This window comes from Ahaetulla prasina, chromosome 2 (assembly GCF_028640845.1).
Source record: "Ahaetulla prasina isolate Xishuangbanna chromosome 2, ASM2864084v1, whole genome shotgun sequence".
Classification (NCBI taxonomy): domain Eukaryota; kingdom Metazoa; phylum Chordata; class Lepidosauria; order Squamata; family Colubridae; genus Ahaetulla; species Ahaetulla prasina.
Genome location: NC_080540.1, coordinates 285,774,687 through 285,798,441, shown reverse-complemented (window position 1 = coordinate 285,798,441; position 23,755 = coordinate 285,774,687). Strand labels below are relative to the sequence as shown.

Sequence of the window (23,755 nt, the reverse complement as noted above, 5' to 3'; positions counted from 1 at the left end):
TATCATGACTTCAGATAATATATCTATCAAAATTTTATTAACCACACCACTAAGGCCATCATTGTAGGCATGAAGGTGTCAGGGTAATGGTGCTGTTGTCATAATTGATGGAACTAGCTAAGAAATGGAAACCCTTTTTTTGTTTTTGGTATGGCACAGCATTCAACATGTCTGTAAAGTTATACCAGTCACAGGATTAAGAGGAGACACATAAGGGCACTGTGTTATTTTTTTACAGAATGCAAGCTGTACTCAAAACAGTTATAAGACAACTTACTCAAGGTTTAGCTATTCAGAACACCGACTCAATAGAAGCGCTATTTATGTACCACTGCCACTATTATTGCTGTTGCCACTACAGCTATCACCAGTGTGTCTACAGTGATTAGGTGTTGTACAAACATTAAACAACAAGAAAAAGCTCTGCTTGCAAGCCCCCAGTAAGTAAGATATATACAGGATGAAGAGGGGAAGAGACAACTAGGAGAACAAAGCCAATCTGATAGGCCGTGATGGTGAGATGCATTACGTTATGAGCTGCTGTTGAAAAATCAGGCGTAGTGGTTCAAAGAACTGAAAAGGGAAAGGAAATTTGGGTGGAAAGAAACACGATAATCCTTAATTTATCCCAAAACATGGTCATCCTTAATTTAGCCAAAAGACTGGGCTCAAGTATAGGAAAGACCCCAAAGGGTCATATAAAGTTAGAAGATAAAATAGATGTTTGGCCAGCCACCTTACATGACGATTAAGTGGGAAGAAAGACTTTGACCAAGCACATTAATGAAGACCTCAGAAACTTCTAGAAAGGCTGGTCCCATCCTCTTCAACAATCAGAAAACCCAAGGCAGTAGCAGTGTGTAGAATTCTGCTATGTTGTATCATTCTACGGTCTTTCAAATCAGCCTTCTGTAATGTTGAGTTCTTTGAATGTATCCTTCCTTCCTTCCTTTCCTTCCTTCCACGTTGCCCATTTTCATGACTTGTGTCGGGCCACAGTCCCATTATCCCAGCCACTGGTTACACTGATAGGAGTTGCAAACATCAGGTTAGGGCAGTGATGGTGAACCTTTGGCGTGCTAGCATGCTGGCCCACGTGCCGGAAGTGGCATGTGAAACCGTCCCATGTGGAATGCACAGCCTCCCATCGCATTTCTGTGCTGAAATGCGTGCTGGTCAGCTGGCCATTGCGTGCACGGTGCCAGTGACCTCGGAAGTGCAGTGGTCCATCGCGCATGCGTGAGCCGCCAACCTGGAAGGCCAGGTGCCGGCTCGCACATGCGCAATGGACCGCCACACATGGGGGTCCGCTGGCACCGCGCGCTTGATGGCCAGCTGACCAGTGAGCGTTTGAGCACAGGAACGTGACGAGGAGCTGGCGAGACCGCGCATTCAGCACGGGGACGGTTTCGTATGCCGCTTCCGGCACACATGCCATAGGTTCGCCAACATGGTGTTAGGGTAAATGCTTTAAAATTGAAGCCTGACTTCCATCTAAAAATGCAATTATTATCCACACTTTTTATTTTGCACATGAAGACTTTTGTTTCTTTGCATTCATTTTTAGTCAAACAAGTCATAATCCTACTTCGGATGGTTTCATTAGAGACCATTATCAGTAATAGTTGGTTACATAGCACTGTGGGCCCAACTCCAAAGAGCTGTTCTGGAGTGCAAATGTCGCAAACAGGTGCATCATTTCCTGGACAGGAAGCTGCCCTCTGCTCTTGGGAAAATGTGTGGTGGCTTTTCTAGCAGGACAGGTAGTCCTTGACTTACGACCACAAGTGAGTCCAAAATGTCTGTTTTTCAGTGAGACATTTCTTAAGTGAGATTTGCCCCATTTTACAACCTTTCTTGCCACAGTTGTTAAGTGAATCACCGCAGTTGAGAAGTTAATAACCTGGTTGTTAAGTGAATCTGGCTTCCCCACGGACTTTGCTCGTCAAAAGGTTGCAAAAGAGGATCACATGACCTTGGGACACAGCAACGGTCATAAATATGAACCAGTTGCCAAGCATCTGAATTTTGATCACGTGAGCATGGGGATGCTCCAAAGGTTGTAACTGTGAAAAACATAAGTCACTTTTTCCAGGGCTGTTGTAACTTTGAATGGTCACTAAATGAACTGTTGTAAGTCGAGGATTACCTGTTTACCAAATCCAGTACAATAACAACAACACACAATATACAATAAAAGAAACACACACATACACATTAATTTCAGTTTCAATAATTAATATCATTTTTTTTGGCATTCTAACCAGTTCCAAAGTATGGGAAATGTCATAGAGCACACCCATGTTTGATCTTCCTCTTACCACACCTGCAACAGGCATTCTTTGTATTCTCAATTGATATAGATCTTGCAATGCCAACAGCCTAAGCCATACAGAGCTTAAACCACCTCTTGAATAAGCTTTAAAGATGCTTAGAGATGCTGCACTTGCTTCCTAAATGCTACGCTTTGAAAGTACTTCACACTCCTATAACAATTCTTAGTAATATTCTGAATTCGCCAACTCAGAAACAAGTATAATTTTACATGCACACATACAATGAGCAAAATTAAAAACATGGATAGACAATAAGGATAAAGGATGATGAATGGTACTTTATTTCAAGGTAATTTCCTGTTAAATCTAGCACGTAGGCTAAATAACATTTCCTGCCTGTATCAAATGACCATAATTTTAGAAGAGATGGCTGAAGGATTTGATAAAAAGGAGGTGGCAATATTCATCACCCACAATGGGGTGAAACCAAGTCCATAGATGATATTCTGGGAGATCTAGGCAATTAAACGTTATTGGGCAAATCCCAGTTTTGAAAATATGTCACCAGTTCTCTTTACTGTTAATTTATATGAAGAAATGTTTGTGAACACAGGACTTTAGGATATTAACCCGGTGTTTACTACCCATTTATTTCTTACACTGGAGCTTCAAGAAAAAAGAAATAAGGCCTCAACATGAGGACCCAGATTGTTGGGGGCAATAGGCTGACTCTGTAAACCGCTTAGAGAGGGCTGTAAAAACACTATGAAGTGGTATATAAGTCTAAGTGCTATTCCTATAAACGGGCAATCTAGTGTGACAAATAGAAACTCTAACTAAGCCATTCTGGTGGATAAATAAAACTTAGACCAGAGTTTCTTAACTTTGGCAACTTTTAAGATGTGTGGACTTCAACTCCCAGAATTCTGGGAATAGAAATCTACATGTCTTAAAAATTGCCAAGGTTGAAGGATATTGACTTAGACATTTAACATTCCAAACAATTATCTCTGTCAATTTGTGGGTAGAGGTAATGTAAGAATTCCATCGGGTTCGGTCTTTCATTGTGAAAGGGCAGAAAGGAAAGGAACGCATTACTCGGGCAAGGATTTTTGAGTGGTTCCGAATGTTTTAAAAAGCTATCTCACCTCAAATTAAATCTTCTAATAGGAAGTTCAGGTTTTGAAAGGATGGCTTTCAGTGATCCAAAAAGTTATTTGGATTCCAGAATTAAGAACAGGAGGCAAAGGAGATCACACACAGCTATTTTAATCTGATAACCTGCCAGATTTGATCTGTTCTGAAAAAAAAAATGTGCATGGCCACTTGATGGACAGCATGGAGAAACAGAAAACAATACAGTTTTTGTTTCTATCCAGCAATCATTCAGGTATCTATGGGCCAAATCACTATACAAGGACAAAGAACTCATCTAACTGTAAGCTGCTATTACTAAATCAGGCACTCCTCATCTTATACCTATTCATTTGAAATTTATTACTTAAGTGTAGGACTCTACACTTTTCTCTCTTTTTTTAAAAAAAAAATCATTTCATTTCAGTCCACTTTCCAACCTATCAAAATTATTTTGAATATTATTTCTATTCAGTACAGCATTAGCGATCCCAGGTGATTCCATGTCATCTGCAAATTTGATAAGCATTCCTTCCACCTCTTCCTCCAAGTCATTAATGCAAATTTCAAGAGTAGAAGATACTTCTCTCCAAGGTGACGCACAACCATGAGTTTCTGAATATGGTTTTCAAGCCAGGTATGCTGGTACTTAATTGTCATGCCATTCATACCATGAAATAAGAGACACCTTGGTGGGAATTAGGCTTCCACCGCCCTGAAGGTGGAAAGGAAGGTTGGGAGGGGAAAAGATTGTTGTTGTTGTTCAAGAGATTATACTCAAAAATAGTGTGTGTGTGTGTGTGAAAGAGAGAGGGGGGGAGACGGAAATAGAGAAGAACTGAAGAACTCAAAAGTTTTCTTGCATTTTAAGAAGTAATCTGCAAAAGTAATATGATTTATATGAAGTGCAAAATTTCACAATTATGAATGTCAAGTGGCCATAGTTGTATCAAGTCAAACCAAAATTTTGTCTTGTCCATCCTATGAAAACAAACAAGCTCCAATCTGTAAAAGTCAACTCAAAAGAATTTTTTCTTACTCTGTGCAGGTTTGCCTTTATTTACCGGGCTTATATGCTTCTCCAATCACTGATTAGATCTGAGCAGTTTACAATCCTACGACTATGTAAACAGAATTAAAACAGGTATGTGTATATACCTACAAATACACACATCAAACCAGCAAACGGTAAGAAACTAACAATCTTGTCTTCTGCCAAGAATCCTTTACTGTGCTACTGTAAAACACGATACTAATGCGGTATTGGCCTGCTGAAATAACCATGTTTTACTTAACATTTATTACATTTATGAATACCAACAGTATTAAACAAGTCTAACCCTCCAGGGGGATACTACTCCAGAGGATGGGGGCCTAAGAAGACCCCCAGTAATAGGGTGATTAAGAAGACCCTGTAGATGGCATTTTTAGGAGAGGGGTTCCATAGCAGCTTTTTCTTCCTGGCCTAAATAGTTGGGTAAAATTCTTGGGAAAACGGTCCCCGGATATGTATATGAAAGGATAGAGAATTAAGAATATTCCTGTTGAGAAATTTTTTATTTTTTTTATTTTTATTTTATTTGAATTTATATCCTGCCCTTCTCCGAAGACTCAGAGCGGCTTACACTGTGTTAAGCAATAGTCTTCATCCATTTTGTATATTATATACAAAGTCAACTTTATTGCCCCCAACAATCTGGGTCCTCATTTTACCTACCTTATAAAAGATGGAAGGCTGAGTCAACCTTGGGCCTGGTGGGACTTGAACTTGCAGTAATTGCAAGCAGCTGTGTTAATAACAGACAGTCTTAGTCTGCTGAGCCACCAAATCATTTTGCTGTTCTGCATTTATTATAAAGGGACTCTGGTGGCTCAGACTGTTAAGACAGTCTGTTATTAACAGCAGCTGCTTGCAATTACTGCAGGTTCACGTCCCACCAGGCCCAAGGTTGACTCAGCCTTCCATCCTTTATAAGGTAGGTAAAATGAGGACCCAGATTGTTGGGGGCAATAAGTTGACTTTGTATATAATATACAAAAGGATGAAGACTATTGCTTGACATAGTGTAAGCCGCCCTGAGTCTTTGGAGAAGGGCGGGATATGAATGCAAAAAATAAAATAAAAATTATAACTAATGGCATGTCTACATCTCTGGTTCTACATCCCATTCCTAAATAAGATCTTGAATATGAGCAAAATCTGGTTTTCCTGTTCATGGAAGAAAGTCAAAAAGAAAGATAACGGAGGAAAAGGTTTTTTTTTAAATGAATTTTTTTTTAAATGAATATTTTTTTTTAAATGAATATTTTCTAAACATTGGTGTTTCATCTAATGATGGCCAATAATGGGGGTTGTGATGGCTATTCTTCTGGATGAGTAATTATTTTTAATTATGTTTTTGGAATATTTGATTCCTTCTTGCTTTGTAATACATGATCTAGGTCTTTGATTATTATGTATATATTTTTGATTAAAACGAAGTATCTGGGGATTTGTAGGCTATTCAGAGACACTTGATTGGACCAACCCATAAGACAAATAAGTAGGTAGGTAGGTAGGTAAGTAAGTTAAGTAAATAAATAATCAACAAATGAGAGGAACAGTGGAAGCATATTTACAATAACAGAGAAAGAAGAGAAGACTGTTTCATGTGTCAATTTCTTCAACCATGTGATGAGCAAACATATCCACAAAACGAAGGAAGGCCTGATTTACTCAGCTCCTGTTTCAAATAATAGATACGAATGTTTTGCCAAGTGTTGATTGCTCTACATCTATGTATTTTGAGAAGAGTCCAAAGGTCAGCCTGGCCACGATCAAGCTACTTTTTGCAAGCCTTGAAGACTTCCAGATGTTAAGAGCCCAATTTATTTCTGAAGAAATGGCAAATAATTATGGCGAGGCCAGATGACGTAAAGGAATCCATGCAGTCCTGCTCTGGTACAATTCGTCTATGTAGGAATTGGGCTTTACGCTGAGTCAGTTTGTCACGCTCAGAATGATTTATTTGGCCTTCCGATGGGTTATCCTCACACCTGCTGGCTGATCTCTTTTCAATGCTAATGTTGGAAATGATGAAGTTGACAAAATTTGGTCTAGTGGTTAAAGTGCTGAAACCAGAGCACTTCCAGTCCTGCCTTAGGCATTAAAGCCAGCTGGGTGACTTTGGGCCAGACGGTCTCTATCAACCTAGCCCATCTCTTGTTGTTGTGAGGAAAATATAAGGAGGAAGGAGTATCCGGTATGTTTGCTGCCATTTGTTACTTGTAAAGTAACAAGGGCAAGAAAGAAATCTAACTACTCCCTTAGCCATAAAACACATCTCTCTCCCTCCCCCACTAACCTTGTGAGTTGAGCTGATCTTAAGCAAATCTTCATTATCACCAACATCCTTAAAAAAAAAAGAGTATCCAAGAGCCATGATGGCACAGTGGTTAGAGTGCAGTATTGCAGGCTACTTCTGCTGCCTGCCAGCTGCCTGCAATTTGGCAGTTTGAATCTCATCAGGCTCAAGGTTGACTCAGCCTTCCGTCTTTCCAAAGTGGGTAAAGTGAGGACCCAGATTGTTGGGGGCAATATGAGGACCCTATAAACCGCTTAGAGAGGGCTCTGTGAAGCGGTATGTAAGTCTAAGTGCTATTGCTACTGCTATCCATGATTTGCATCATTCCCAGATGAAAGTGAGTTGGCCATAAATGAAACACTGTTCAGAACAAAATTCCCCTCTCCTCTTTGGTCTGGGATTTCATTAACACTCCCAATTTCTTTCAGTCTTTGCTGGCAGTCCTATCAGCCAGAAGAAATTCTTTCTTTTGATGTACATTAACTCAACCGCCTGCAAGATCCTCTGATGCTTTGCAGGGGAACATCTCGGGCCACCTACCTGTTTGAAAAGAGGAAAAAGCCAGTGAGGTGGACAGGTGAACTTCTGTTTATATCCCCCCTACTCTCCAAACTCTCACTTGTTTATTCATTCTGTAACTTCAGCATAGCTGGAGATGAATTAGCAATGCAGTTTTACCCAATCTAATGTCCGGCAAAGAACGGTAAAGTTGGCAAGTAGGAGTATTTGCGTATGTAAGTAAGGCCAGTGCTGGGATGGCAAGAAACCGACAGAAAACCTATTGGGGAGAGAATCTGACAGAAAGAGGCTTGGCAAAATAGAGGAAACTGAGTGCCCATTCTGGCTCATGGGCCTTGTAGTGAGGAATATTGAGTTACAGCATTTAATCTGGCTCAGGAAGCTTCTGTTTCTTGGTCATTAAGATGCCACAAGGGCCCCTTTCTTCTTTGGTTACAAAGGACAACATGAAAACTACTCAGCTGTGAGGATCACTGCAGGTCAAACTAAACCAGGGATGAACTAAATGTTCCTTTAAATAGCTTATAAACAGTTACTTATATTCCACCCCCCACCCTTTTACTCAAAAATAATTGTAGAATCTGGCTGAGGAGGTTTTAAAACTTTTGTACTCTTTCACTGTGGTACGGAGCCTTGCAAATCACTATTTGCTCCTAATGGCAGGTCCTCTTTATCTGCATATTGCAGGCACAATAGTGAACAGATTTTGCTTGGGACTGCCAATAGATTAAAAAACCAACAGCAATCTATGTGAGGTCAATCTGGATTCTACTTAGAAATAAAACAACAACACATACTCCCCCTATTAAGAGTAATATGCAGTCTGAACTAGAATAGCTTTAGCCAAGTAGCCTCAGCTAACTTCCTTTATAATGTGTCCCATCAGATTGCCTATAATAAAAGCAAGAAGAGATAAGAACTTCTATACGGAAACTCATGGCGAGTACTATCATTAAATAGCAGTCTAAATGGGCCTACCTGCACTGAAGACAGTACAATAAGACTGATCTCTAAGTAAATTTAAATAGGATTACAAGGTAAATGTATTTTTCTTTGTCAGCTTCTAACGCATGACTTAAGGAAGTTACTACGAAGCCTGAAACTAGAGGTATATGTAGCCTCTCTTTTGCTTTCAAACCAAGTACCAAAAAATAAAATATTCTAATGAAAAGGAAGCTTAGCTGAAAATAAATAAGATTATGGTCAGAAAAGCTCAAAACCTGAAGGCTCCAGATGCTGTTGTTGCTGTGTGCAACACTGCATATGAACTGATTAAAAAAGATGCTGCCCAGGGGCACTGAAGTGTTTAGGTGTAGATGAACACAACTAAAAGAAAGGACCACAACCTTTCCAATTCAGAAAGCAGGACAAATGCAAACTTAAAAGCATAGGGATGCTATGTAAAGCAAAAATGGTTTGCTGTCAGAAGCATGATATTTTTTTCTCCCCAGTAATGTCTGGCTAGATAGTAACTAGCCTATATCAACTCCTTAGGACTTGACATAAGGACATCCACCATCAGGTACTTCCATCACCAAAGAAGCCACACCGTTAGAACAAGCATTTTGGTTATGAATGAAGATGATGGCCACTTTGCCTGTAGGCAAAAGGAATGAATTGGGATCCTTTGTTTGAACAAATCTTGGCTGCCTCTCTGCTCCTTGGCTTATAGAGTCTGAAAACCTAGATGACAGTTTTCCCTGAGTTAAAGTTATTACAACTGAATGTCAAGCAATTGAACGGGAGAAGAAGCAGCCCTCTCAATGGTTTTTGATATTAGGGCTATGTACACTTTGAAAAATGATCAAGGCAGGATTGACTTGTGATTTCCTTTAAGCTCTGGAATTTCATTTGTTGCTTGTATGTATACTGAGAGCTTAGGCATCAGAGACAAATTCCTTGTGTGTCCAATCACATTTGGCCAATAAAGAATTCTATTCTATTCTATTCTATTCTATTCTATTCTATTCTATTCTATTCTATTCTATTCTATTCTATTCTATTCTTATTACATTCTGTGCTATGCTATGCTATGCTATTCCATTCCGTTCTTATTCTATCCTATGCATTCTATGCCTATTCTATGTCACATAAGTGCATATTTGATTTCTTTACCAGTGTGGAACACTGGCACAAAAGGTTTAGCAGCCAAACTCAATGGTTCAATATGTAGAACAGAATCTTTCAGATAAAGATCTGGAAAAAAAACCCCTTTAGTCTGTCATATTCTCCATCTCTCTTCTGTCTTTGTAATCTGGATTCCCAAACTCAAAAGTAGAAGGAAGGGTGTTGGTAAACTTTCTGAAACTGAATTTCTGAGCAATCAAGAGCCTGCTATGTAAGTTTAAGTTCAACTGAACCACAAGTACTTAAGCAACAATTAGATTATTTTCTCCATTTTATTTGGCTTGGATATCTTTCTTGGCTTGGTGATCTCCTTGAACGTGGATTTTCCTTACACACAGTATTCATTTGTCTATGACCCTATACTCTGGTGGTAGACTACATCTGTATAAGCAAGCACAAGAAGCTTATTCACATTAATTCTTAGTATACATATTTGATATAAGAGATCATTTTGCCCCAGTAAACAGAGAAGGAAAAGTTGATGTATTCTCAGTTTAATTATACAACCATTGACACAGAAAACTGTTTTTAGGTGCCTTTGAATTGTAATCTCCTTGTGAAATGACAATTATACCTAACAATCTCAAAGGGCTAAATTGAAGTTTTGGTGACTCTGCCTGCTATCTGTTATATCAAAACAAAGAAACGTATTTGCTCTAAAGTGGGGGAAAAAAATTATTTAGTCCTAAAAGTGCATCTTTAAAAGTGGTAGGAAATACTCATCCAAATGTTAACTTTTATTACACCCAGATGGGTACTCTGAAGTTTGTGAATTGTGGGCAGCAGATAAAAGCTGTAAAAAATTAAAACAATGGAAGAAGGTTTCTTATGAAGTTATGAGAAGTGTATTCGGCTGTTGCCTAAAGTTAACTCTTTCTTTCTAAGAGAACTTCAGAAGTATTCTTATTTTTGCAGTGTAATTTGAGAATTAAAACCAGTTCTCTGAAGAAAGAAAATGGGGGAGAAAAATGGATGTATCTTTGGAATTTGGCATTCTCAACCGAAGAAAATATGGCAACATTCACTTACAACACAACACAATTATACAACTTGCAGCCTGGGAATCTACATTCAATCCTATGTCTGTCTAAATAAGCTCCATTAAGCCTCAAGGATGCTTTTTCAAAAGGCAACTGGGCTCTGTTTTTCCCTTGAAGATGTTTTGCTTCTCATCCAAGAAGCTTCTTCAGTTCTGACTGAATGGAGGACCAACTGGATAACCTTCCAGTCATTTGAACTCTTTCCGAGAATCGTTGAGGCCACTTGGAGGTATATCTGTGTCCTCAGGGTCACCTTAATAGTGCAAATGGGTGTGGAGCCTTCTTGGAACGGTTGGAAGGACTGTGATAAAGTGCAGTTGCCTTTTGAAAAAGCACCGTTGGGACATTCATGACCTGGATGATTGAGAATCTCCATAGACATTAAGCTCCATTAAATTTAATGGGGTTTAATTCAAAATAATCACCCATAGTTTTGCAGCTTGAGGCTTATAACATCAACCTGCCATATGACTTACTTCTGAATGGAACTGTAGAAATACAGAATTCAAGGAGGGTAAGAGAGAAGAAGAAATAGATATAAGAAAAGGAAATCGGAGGAAAAAACTAAACTATAAAATATTTTTAAGGAACAACTAAGTTTACGTAACCAACCCACTCTAGCCATCTTTCCAAGATTGGGCATGTTTCCATTACACGACAATATACAATAAAACACTTTTGTATTATATCTGGTTTTTCAAACAGAACCTTGCTCACTGCCCTCTTGTTCCAACATAATATAGGCAATCTGAGTGATTTTCAAGGCTCACCGAGACAAAAATCACACAAAAAATGTGTCTTAAAAGATTCTGAATGAAAAATACATGAGCAAACAACGGCACGTCACCTTGCTGGTTAGGCAGCTATAATGTGTGTTTGTGAGCAAACCTTCAGATTGTTTATTGAGGGAAATTTTCCAATCAAAAATCCCATGAATAGAAATGCTTACATCTCTCTCTTAACCACTGATGTCACAGGCTCCTTTGTCTGAAATCAACCACTGCTGAGAACCAAAGCAAGACTTGGGGGTGGGTTGGGGGCTGTTTTGGGGGGTGGGGTCAGAAGAGGAGGAAAAAAAAAATCTCCAGGTCCAACAAAAGAAAGTTATTATTGGACTTTCAATGATAACTAGCAAAATGTGCATTTTCTGCCAAAACTGCTGAAGTAGGCTTTTTTCTGTCGGTTTTCTCCTGATTTCTACATTCAGAATGCATTGGGGGGGAAAAATTGCAATTATGCTACTATCAATCAAAGAAGACGATGTCAACCAGTCTGTAGGTAGCGGATTTCTGATGTAAACAGCGCTGTAAAACATGCTACACGAGACGTGTCTGATTTATGTAAGAAGTTTGCTAGTCTCAATCTGATTTTTCTTCCTTTATTTGCAGTCCCAGACCAATGCAACACCGATTCAAAACCTCAAGTACAGGAAAGCAAAACCTGAAACGATCAATATTGAAAAGAGGGTGCCAATTGACGTCTGCAAACCGTAGCTGCTGCTAGAAACAGGGCAATCTTCATTGTGGTTGCCAAAACTGGGCCTGCGGAAGGAAAACCGTAACCTTTTGCACAGAAACGTGATTACAATTTGTCACAATCAGGTTTACGTGCGCCAGGCAACACGGAAGTAGAATGGCAGCGTAACAATACATGGATTACTGATACCACCTCTGTATCTGGGCAGACGTGTGTATGACTTTGGCACGGGAAGTGGATAGGATTTCTAAGGATCTGGGAGACATGTTGATTTGATAATTAAAGCAATTATTCACATTTTGGAGAATACAGCTAAGCAGAAAAAAATATGGAAGATTCCTATGCACACAGTAGTCTCTTAACAACGATGTAAAATGAAATCATAATAATGCACAAGGAAAAGCTGGGTGGTGGGGAAAGGAAGAGAACATTGAAGCATATTACAAGAATCCAAGATCATCTAAGTATGCAAGCCCATTTCGTCTAAAGGCCTTATAAACTTCCAGTTTGTAATAAGAGAATAACGAAGGACACCTCACCAAAGTCAGGTTCTCACACTCTGCGTGCATGTTGTTGGTTCAAATTATTCACTCTTATTTAACCAAACTGAAAGTCTTTCATCTCCATGCTATACAGTAATAGTTTCCATATGACTGGTGGCTAAGCTATAAATAAGATCAAAAGCAAAAAGAAAGGACTTCATTGTAACAAGGGGGAGGGGGGGAGAGTTTGTGAGTCAGTCTGAGCAGCATTAAATCAAGAAAAAAAAGAGAGAAAAGTTTTAACAGTTTTCTTTTAATACAAAAAAAAAAGCACCACAGGGTTATAAACAGCTTTCTAAAAAGCTTACTGAAAATACATTCTGCAAGCAGTGGTCATATGCAAAACCTATTTAAACCTAACTCAAAACTGGCAGAGCAGAGGTTTCATCAGTAAGAGGGAGCGAGGTAGAATGCCACGTTTTAAATCTAGGCAGAGACCAACTATAAATGGGCGAGGGGGGGTGAGGGGATGGGAAGCGATTCTTGTGATTGTTATATTCTTGCATGCTGTTAAGAGAACACAGCATGGCACTGCTCCATATATTTCTCCACGGTCTTTCTGCTTTGTTTTTGAGACAGGGGTGGGTGGGTGGCCTCGGGCAATCTATTATTATTATTATTATTATTATTATTATTATTATTATTATTATTATTATTATTATTATTATTATTATTATTATTATTATTATTACGATGACGACAATGATTGCTCAACGCAGATCCATGAGCTCGAAGTAAAAAGGATGTTTTATTTGGCACTGCAGATCAACTCAATGGCAAGAGCCAACTTCCCAAACCAATTTTCTTCTGGAAAGGCAAAAAAATACAAAAAATACAAAAATACAAAAAATAACAATGCTAAACTGGAGTCCCTACTGGACAAACAGATGTTAATAATAATCCAGCCGGGGTGGGTGGGTGGGGGAAGAGATGCATTTCCTCTGCTGTTTATAAACAGCAAATGGACAGTTTTGTAATGTTTTAATATGTCGGAGGAGAGCTTTGCCTTTCGGGATGTGATTTTATGGAAGGTGCTTTCCCAGCCTACCGTTACTGTTCATTTCCTGTGCTCCGAGAACACATTAATGGGGGTATTCTGGCACGCTTCGGGTAACCCACAGGTTGCAACAACTGTTGTGTTGGAAAAAAATTGAGGAAAGATAGTTTTTTTCTGCTGTCAGTACAATAAGGGCAGCAACGTTCTGCCTACAGGGATAATTATTCATTTTATATACACTGGTGGAATCAGGAGAGGTTCAAGATCTGAAAAGCAAGAAGGTTAAGGATATTAGCATTCGGCTACGAGTAACGACCTATTGATAAAAACCACTGAGTAAAAATAAACCATGAAATTATGTAGCTGGTCAGATTATCCTCGCATCTCAGCTCATTTCTCTTCCTTTATCCCCCCTCACTTGTTTTTTGTTTTTTTTTGGGGTGGGGGGTTGGGAGCACCTGTTGAATGGTGACCTCACCTCTTACACCTTGAGATTCAGACATCTTACCAAAAACGGCTTTTTAAACAAAAGCCAGCTGTTTCTCATCTATTCTACAGGGGAAACAGGAATTGGGACAGTGCTAGAGAAATGTTAACTCACAGGCAACCATTCTCCAATAACTTTCACACACCCAGCTGTACAACAAATAATCCATCTGTATATAGAAAAACACTGATCAGGGGCTAATGTGGAATTAAAACTTGGAAATGGAATACTAGTATTTTAACAATGCGCCTAATTAGGTTGTTGGAAATGAATGAAATCATTGTATTAGGATTTTAAGTGTCTTGAAAAATAATGATTGGATTCCCCTTTTCCCAAATCAACAACACAAGCCTTAAAAAAAAAAGATCTTAAGTGTATGATATAATTACACAGAATTAGTAATACTAACTAAATTAGTTAATCCTTAAACATATAAAATGATTTGCTGCAGTTGCTTTTAAGATGCTCATTGTAGTAAGATTGCTTTGCCTTTTGTGAAAGAAGCTTTTTTTTAATAAAAAAGCAACATGATTACAATAACTACTTGTATTGTTATGATAATGTTAAATAGGATATGTGAAGAGATTCTTATATTAATTTGGTGAAGATACAGCCTTTAAAATAATTTTAAATTGTTTTCTTCTTTTGATTCGGATAAAAGTGCCAACCTGCCTCCCAACTGCTACGATCTTTCCTAAGGTTGAATTATAAATTAATCTAATGTTGATGTTTAAATAAAACATGTCTACAACCATGTGGTTTTCCTATACGTTATCATGCTGAAGAACCAGGCACATTTTTCAGCAGCTTAAATACTAACTTAAAAGCAGGCTAGATTTAAGGATGTTGTTCCACAAACAGAATAAATTCCAGGGTGGAGAAAATCAATTATTTTTTTAAAAAAAAATCAAAAAAAATCAGACTTTTAAAAATTTAAATCGGATTTTTTAAAATTTAAATCGGATTTTTTTAATTTTTATCGAATTTATTTTAATAAAATGCTTTTGGAGTAAACATCTATCTAAAGAGTTTTCTATTTACGATACATAAATAATTTAGTTCATTCAGCATGAAATGGAGCTTAGTTATGTAGCATGAGGCTGTACATTCTGCAATGTTTACATTTTTGGTAAACTCATTCAATGAATCCAAGCTCTGCAAGCTGAGATAACATGCACTGCATTGATGCATTCACACAATTTCACAGTAACCATGAGATAAAACCATAAAACAAGTTCAGGAATATTCCGTTATCCCATTCTGTTTTGCAAATCTATGTACACTACAAACTGTATGATTGTTTGAAGAGAAATGCATCTGTACTACCAGGCTCTAAGTGTGAGGAGGAAGGGCAAGCGGTAAAAATGAAAGTGAAACCTTCTAAGTAGCTTATAAATATAATATTAAAGAGCACCTGTCATTTCAGATCCATTATGGCAGTGCCAATTAGCGGGCATTCACTCATATGCTACCTGCCACATCCCTCACCTTGTTGTGTCACTGCTGCATCACCAGCCATCCAGTAGTGGATTTCAATTTCGTTTGCTACCGGTTGGCTTGTGTGCACGACGCTTCTGCGCATGTGCAGAGATGCCCGGGAGGGTGGGCACAGCTCCCCCCCGCTACCGGTTCTCCCAATCCGGGGTGATCCAGTAGCAACCCACCACTGCAGCCATCCCATTCAAGTGAACAGCGGGTCAGAGGAGGAGTCAATACAGGACAGAGATGACAGTTGCTCTTTAAAAATTATGATTTACATCGAGTTGATTTAAATCCAGTGTTTTTACTAGTGATTTAAATCATGATTTAAAACAACTTGATTTAAATAAAATCCACCTTGATAAGCTCTATTCACAGCATCCTAGAATGGCTCCTAAAATGAAATAAGAAATGACTTTTGCTGATTTTACGGTCTCCATAAAGTTTTATGAACCATTTTTCATTGCTCTGGATCCAGTTTTGGGGTGGGGGAGGTTGCAAATGAGGGGACAATTTAGATCTAAGAACTCTGCTAAAACGACTCCTCATGTATTCCCTAAATTTCGTTTTCTGTCATACTCAAAATTGCAATTTGACACTCTGGAAGGGCTTTGAAGGGAGGCTGTTATAGTCTTCAGTGCTCTGAAATGCTATTTGCTCCCTATAATGTCAAATTATTAGAATCTTCTTCAAAAATTATACTTGGTGCACCCTCAACTTCTGAATTAGATAGACAGAAGCCGAAGTATTGGCTTTTTTGAGAAGATGCTTAAGTATGTTACTATATACTGTATTGCCTTTGGTTTTTTTTTTTACCAGGTAAAAAATATTTTCATTTATCCAGACTATCTGTTCTCAGAATAGCTTTCTCCAGGCATACTTTTCAGTAGAAGCCATGGTGCTATCATGTACATCATTATGCAGATGACATAAATTATGTAGTTCATGTCAGTCATATCAGGTGAGTGATGCATAAGATGCAACTTATACCATTTGTGCAAAAAACATTACGAAGCACCTGGGGTCACTTGCTCCACCTTTCTTTCCCCATCATCTCTGATCAAGCTGAGGTTGCAGAAGTTGGTCACACCAAACAAACTTCTTCAACAACCCTGAAGAAGACTGCAACGGAAGACATGTGATGCAATCTTAAATAATGGAGTTTTCAGTTTGCCTGCCAATATTGTGATTTAATTGTTTTCAGTGATCTGTTTCATGGTTAGGTTCTGTAGGTGTCAATTCGAATGAACTTTTCAAAGTCGTTATTTCAAGGACAGTAGGCAACCAGGCATCTTGACCTCCAGGGGTGGTCTTCAAATTTTTTTAGCAAGGGGTCTCTGCCTGGTTGCTCTGTGGGCATGGCCATGGAGGCTGTGGCCTAGTTTTTGCCCTCCCTGGGCTTTCCTCAAGCCTCCGGGAGGTCGAAAATGGCCTCCCCAGGCTCCGGAGGCCCTCTGGAGGTCAGAAATAGTAGGCCCGTTTTTCACCCTCCCTGAGCCTCTGCACATGGCCTGCACTCACCTGCATCCAAAATGAGCCGTGTGGGGACTTCTGGGAGGGACGGGGTGGGCAGGACCAGCCAGGAATGGGATTTGGGGGTTCTCCAAACTGCACAGAATCTTAGCTAGAGGTTCTCCCGAATCCCTGTGAACCCCCAGCAGCCCACCCCTGCTGACCTCTATGGCCAAAAGCATGCACAATGGGTTGCATGTATGGCACACATCAGAGTCACTAAGTAACTGGATGGCAATGCAATTAGTGAGAAGAGATTGGAGAGCTAGTATACCGACTCAGGTAAAAGGAGAGCTAGACGATCATTTATAGTTCTGGCTATTCAGAGATAGTCTCCGAATAAGAGTGGAAAAGCGATCAGAATTACCCTATTCCATTTTATGTTTGGTGTGGGGGGGAAAGATTAAAGGCACAGTCCTGGAAGCTCACCAGCTATAAACCAAATGTTTCTGGGAACTAGTTAGCTGCTTTCTTTCAGAGAAGCTTGTCATTGGAACAAGGACCGTTATAGGAATGAGCCTGTGGCTAGTAATTAATCCTGCAATCTTTTGAATGGTAGTGCAAGTAAATATGAGTTAAAGGCTGTGAACAAGAATAAGCCATAATTTAATACTCTCACCGAAATCCCAGAAATGATTCTATTACAGAGGTTAAAGAGCGCTTGGCTTAGAACTATCATTTATTCTTACTGTATTAAGATAAAAGGGAAGTAACTTCCTCCCATCCACTTACTCATCTGCCTGCCTGCCTAAAGAAATGGAAAAGAAAAAAAGAAGGAAAGATGAGATGGAAATTATCTTTTGGAGAAAAAATAAACAGAAAGACTTCCTTTCACTCGAATAAGGTATTAGCAAAATGTAACTGACAATATAGAAAACATATTTTTACCATTTAGCAATGGCAAATAAATAAATAATTTACCCCGCTTTCCCAAACAGCTTGTATAAAGAATAGATTTTATGCAATTAGACAGAAAAACAGAAGAGGGAGGTTAAAAATGTTACTAATACCCAGAATTGGGTTAAAGTTGGGAATACAATTACTGAAAATTAAATATGAAACCCAGGACCGCACAAGCAGAAAAAAACCATTACAATGAATTACTTCCTTCCTGACTCTGTACCCAGAAAAAAAAAAGCCACTCCATAGGTTTCTTTTGGGGAGCTACCAAATATTGTGAATTAAGCCGTGGTGGGATTCAAATTTTTTTACTACAGGGCATGGCTTGATGGGCGTGGCATGGGTAATGGGGGTGGCTTGATGGGTGTGGCATGGGTAATGGGGGTGGCTTGGTGGGCATGGAAGAGGTCCTGAATCCTAGGAGAAACACCAAAAGGAGCGGAATACATTTAGTTTGGAAAAAAGGAAAATTGAAGGAAACATGACAAAGGTCTCTAAAAGTCTAAAAACATTGCCATGTGCAAGTGGGATAGATCTTATTTTTTTCTAAAAGTGAGATTGGGACAAAGACTAACAGATTAAATGAAAATAAAGTAGATGTGAAGGAATTTCCTGATGGCAAGAAATATTAAGGGAGTAGGAACGGGGACAATATAGCTGCAAATGAATTTTTGGCTATCTATCAGGGGATTGATTGTGGGAAAGTGTACCAAGCAGAGAAACGGACTCACTGATGTGAAAGGTCCCTTTTGGCCATTCAAGGTTTCTAATTCAAAAGAGAAGATATATTAAGATAGTGGAGTTGGGTGTGATAGACCAAAAAAAAAAAAAGGGTGTGTGTGTGTGTGATACCTTTACAAATGTTTGCTTTCTATTCTCACTGGGTACAATTTTGGGAAGTTAAGTCAGAGGCATCATTATTTTTATTCTCTTTAATGCAGGGCTGTCAAATGCCCAGCCCACGGGCCAGATGCGTCATGCGCTGGCCGCATCCGGTTTAGCGGAGGGGAAAAAAGTCCCGATACGTCAAGTGATGCTGCCGTGACGACACGAGTTTGACACCCCTGCTTTAATGTATTTTTCTTCCTGTTGTTGTTTTTGTTACTCAATAATAAAGTACAGCATATTGGCTTTGTTGGTTATTTGACAAAAAAACCCCAAAACATTTCTGTAAATTTATAATCTAGGCAAATAATAATAATAATAATCAAGGTACTTTTGATATATTTCTCCTCCCCTAACCAAGAGGTCCACAGCTGACAAAGGAAGAAGGTGTACAGTGGGCAAAGTAACTCACCAGGCCGTTCCGAACAAGCTTCCGGTCTATACCTCCCACTGCTACTTTATTTATTGCAGCTGGCCAACGTTTTATTGCCTGTTTCATGTATTAAAATTCAAATGTGGAAAACATTACCAGTGTCCTGCTTGATTTTCTCCCCCCCCCTCTCCATTCAACTTCCTTTTCAGCATGGAATGTATCAAATGGTCAAAGGCTAACTTAAGACTGACTCTACTCAAAAAGTATTTCCTTTGTTCTCGTGTTTTTACTTCAAAAATTCAGACCAGTTTTCCATAAAGAAAAAAATAGCAGCAGCCCTGATGTTTTCTCACAAGTTACAGTTTCAGACAGGGAAGAACACTGCTGGTGAATGACCAAGAACCTGGTGATATTTTTCCCCCCTCTGTTAGGAGAAAGAAAGAGTGACATTCACAAAGCAGTTTTGGTGACACTTTGTTTTTGTTTTGTTTTTTTGGGTGGGGTAGAGGAAATTTCCAACATCTCTTTTTGGACCTGACGTTTCCACGTTAGGGGTTCATTTGTTTAATGCTCCTTTATTACTTTATGAATTTTATCACAGCAGGAGAGAATCTCAACAGCAACAGAGCTTCATGCTTTATTTGTGGTGTAATCAACATTCAACAATCAAAGCAGACCAAAGCTACAAATAACGGTTCTGTTTTTGGAGGAAGTCAAACTCCTTGGTCAGATATTTCCATGAATGCTATGTATGCACAGCAGACTTTTCTAGGGTTCCCTTCCCTGCCTCCAATCTTTCTTCAGCTACATCTGGCATATAAATACATAAGAGGGAAGTATATATTTATGGAAGAACTCTCTCTGAAGTGATGCCCTGGGTGCATGTTGCATCAGTTTAACATATGCAAAGCAAAGCAAAGAGAAAAAAGAGAGAGAGAAAAAAGAGAGAGAATACCAAAGGGAGGGAGGAAGAAAGGGGAGGGGGAGAAACTCCCCTCCTTTTCTCTCCTGATTGAGAGCAGATATACAGGAATAGTTGCAAGTCACAGATCTGGCTTTTAATAGAGCCAGATTTCTACATTAAAGGCAGTATTTATTTGAATGTGATATGGTATATGTGGCAGAATTCCCCCATTTGCTTCCAGTTCTATATATCCAAGAACACTGAATACATCTGTTGATAGATGACAGCAAAGGTAGCGTACATGACAATCCAAACACTGGAGAACAGTCAACCCATGCTTCAAAGGAACAGAGTCCATATCCAATAGATCAGGGGTATCAAACTCAATTTCAACGAGGGCTGCATCAGGGTTGTGATGAGCATGGTAAGCTCCACGTCACTCATCAAGGCTCAGTTTTCGACCATGATAGTCTCCTGCCAGCGAAAACGGAGCTCGGGGGGGGGAGGGGCTTCCCTGAGCTCCATTTTTGCTGGCAGAGGCACCGCGGGCTGGTCCTTCACTGCCTCCAGGGCAGACTCGCAGGCCAGATCTAAGCACCCCGTGGGTCGGATCCGGCCCTGCGGACCTTGAGTTTGACACCCCTACAAACTATTCATTTCATAGTTTGATTCTTGGTGTGTGTGTGGGGGGGAGATGAAATGGGTATCTTTCCCAATGATGAACTTTCAGAATGCTTTTGGGTTGTTTATAAGCAACAATGGTCCACTTTGATCTTTTAATAATGCATTGCTGGCGGAGGGGTTAATTTTCAGAGATGATCTCTGTAGAGTTCTTTTATGGAAATGGTCCTTACTTCTCATCATAAATAACAAAGCTATATAGTTAACAAGCACCCGCAAGTTTCATGTTTTTCATCCTAACATGATTTAGGAGACGGAATGCATCACCAAACGTGACTTGGAACAATTAAAGTTTGACGATATGTGGAACCTTTGGACCATGAAAATTAAGCTCATGTTGGAATAACAAGTACAGAAGGCTAAGTACATTATTTACTCATCCAGTTGTTTCCAAGTATAGTTTCTTGATGTTTCCAGCCTTAGCTCATAGCTCCCCAACCTTCCAGTGATGGGTGGGTGGGGAGAGGGGATTGTTTTGTGTGACTGCCCACACAAGTGGGGGTGTGCACGAGTGCGCGCCCGCCACTTCTGTGATCCGGGGGGTGGGGGTGGGGGCTCAGGGACCCCTAACTCAGCTAACTAAATGCATATAGAGTATTAAATTGCTATATATCAGGATATCAATTTCTGGTGAGAGCGATACATCAAATGGGTGCCTTTTGCAGGATCCTCAGCATTCTTTCCTATTTTTGATAATACTTGTTCAGAATTCCCCAGCCTACATATCCAGTGAAATTGAACAGGTGCAAACTGTCTGTGACTAAAGAGACATTTAGATAACAATAAGAATGCAAACTGCTCTATTACATGTTTTATATTCTCTCACGAGCTGTAGTTTTCTACGATGCTGCTTATAAGAGATTTGTTATTTATCTCAGAAAAACACACAAAAAGGGAAATGAATCCAACAAACTATCCAGAGAATTCCCGCTGAATCAGATAATTGATTGGAATGATCAGCAAGACAGAGAACCTTTAATATATAAAAACAGCTAAAATAGACTAAAAGTGGGCAAATTTAGATTAAAAACATATATTCTAGAAACCTGTAATGATTGTGAGCGATTAAATACAATTTCAGACAGGTGCCATTATGAAGCATATCAAACATCCTGAGTGGTGTTTTTTTTTTTTTTAGGATTCTACAATTTCTCTTTGTAGATTATTCTTTCCTTACTAGAGCACTTAATGATTCTATAGACCATGGGTGTCGAACTTGCCATGTCACGTTGCCGTCACGTGACGTTTTGCGATGTTTTCCCCATTCACGGAGCTGGGGTGGGCGTGGTCTCCGCATGACGCATCTGACCCGCGGGCCGCCAGTTTTGACACCCCTGCTATAAAACTTGTTACCTGCCGTTTTTTGTTTTTCTTCTGTCAAATGAAACAGGTTTTTGTTTCTACAGTTCCAAATTATAAACCCCTGGTAATTATTTTTACAGCTTCTCCAGTTGAACTTTGCATAGATAAGATCCTTACAGTTGGATATGATGAAACTTGTCAATTCTGTTTTGATCTTTGCACTAAATCTACATCTCATCAGGTCCAACAGAAGAGATATATTCTGGATCCATCTGCAAATGAATTCCATCTGACAGGATCCAGACTACCTGACTTTTCTATAGTGGCTCCCACCCTCTCAAACATCATACCCAGTGGTGGGTTTCTACTGGTTCACCCCGGTTCGGGTGAACCAGTAGTGGTGGCGGTGGGAGGCTCTGCCCATCCGCCCAGATGTCATCACGGACACTCTGCACATGCGCAGAAGCACCGTGCACGAGCGCCCCCAACTCTGAGCCGGTAGCAAAGGTAAGTGGAACCCACTACTGATCATACCTCCCTGTTCCAAAGGCGATGTTAGTCTGCGTGCCTGCTAGTCTTTAGGAAGGTCTTGTCTATGTGGTTCTTGCAGCAATTTTGGGAGTCAATAGGGAACCTATGCAATGGTCATATAGGTAGTCCCCGATGTACAACCACAATTAAGCCCAAAATTTCCATTGCTAAGCAAGACAATTGTTAAGTGGGTTTTGCCCCCTTTTACAATCTGACCACAGTTGGTAAGTGAATTACTGCCTTAAGTGAATCTGGCTTCCCCATTGACTTTGCTTGTCAGAAGGTCACTGAAGATGATCACCTGACCCCGGGACACTATAACTGTCATAAATACATGACATTTGCCAAGCATTCAAATTTTGATCACAAGACTTTGGGGATGCTGCAACAATTGTAAATGTGAAAAACGGTCAGAAGTCACTTTTTTCAACCCACCACAATCGGGGTCAGTGACATTTTAGGGGGGTAGGTGGGAGGGATATAAACTTGATAGAAAAAAAATATATCCCATAACTACACTAAATTGCCCCAGCAGATATTCATAGCAAACCTATCTGTGTTGTTGAGAATGACCATTCAAGCATATGATAGTTTTTTTTTGACAGATGTCTAATTGTTGGAATCATAATATTGGAATCATAAATAAATTAACCAATTGATTATATTCAGCATTTTGTTGAGAAAAGCATTAGAGAGACATCCATACAGAAACCTCCCCTCATTTCTTATTTCTAAATGTGTTAGAACTTTAAATTTCCAGAATTCCTGCTCAGCATGACCAACAGACCACAAAATAAAAAAAAAATCATATTTATTTTATTGCACAAAGTACTTTTTCCTTTATTTCAATAAGCTTCCAAATAGAGGTTACTTAAACAAAATGTGGACATTAATATATCCATTATCTTACATTGTGATTAAAAGACTTAGTTTTAACCTAGTTCTAGTTTTGACCTAGTGAAACCTAGTTCAAGTAACTAGGTTACTAGCAATAAATGCTTTGGATTGTTTTTAAATTAGCCAAAAACTTTTATCCTCAGATGCTCAATAATTAGTAACAACAACAACAATGTCATCCCACTCTAGAGAGATCTTATGAAGATTATGTCAGAAATCTTGATCACTAGGAGAACGTTGTTATTATTTCACTTTCTTTAGCCATATAAAAACATGTATACCATGGAATTTCTCAATCCAATTAAAATTATCAGAGTAAGTTTTCATCTAAAATTTGCCAGGTATTTAT

At 39.2% G+C, this 23,755-nt stretch overlaps 1 protein-coding gene across 21 annotated transcripts in view; it reads right to left on the bottom strand.

Moving 5' to 3' along the window:
* The window catches only part of TCF4 (transcription factor 4), a 435,153-nt gene that overhangs the window by 19,710 nt on the left and 391,688 nt on the right, over nucleotides 1-23,755 (bottom strand). The window lies entirely within an intron of this gene.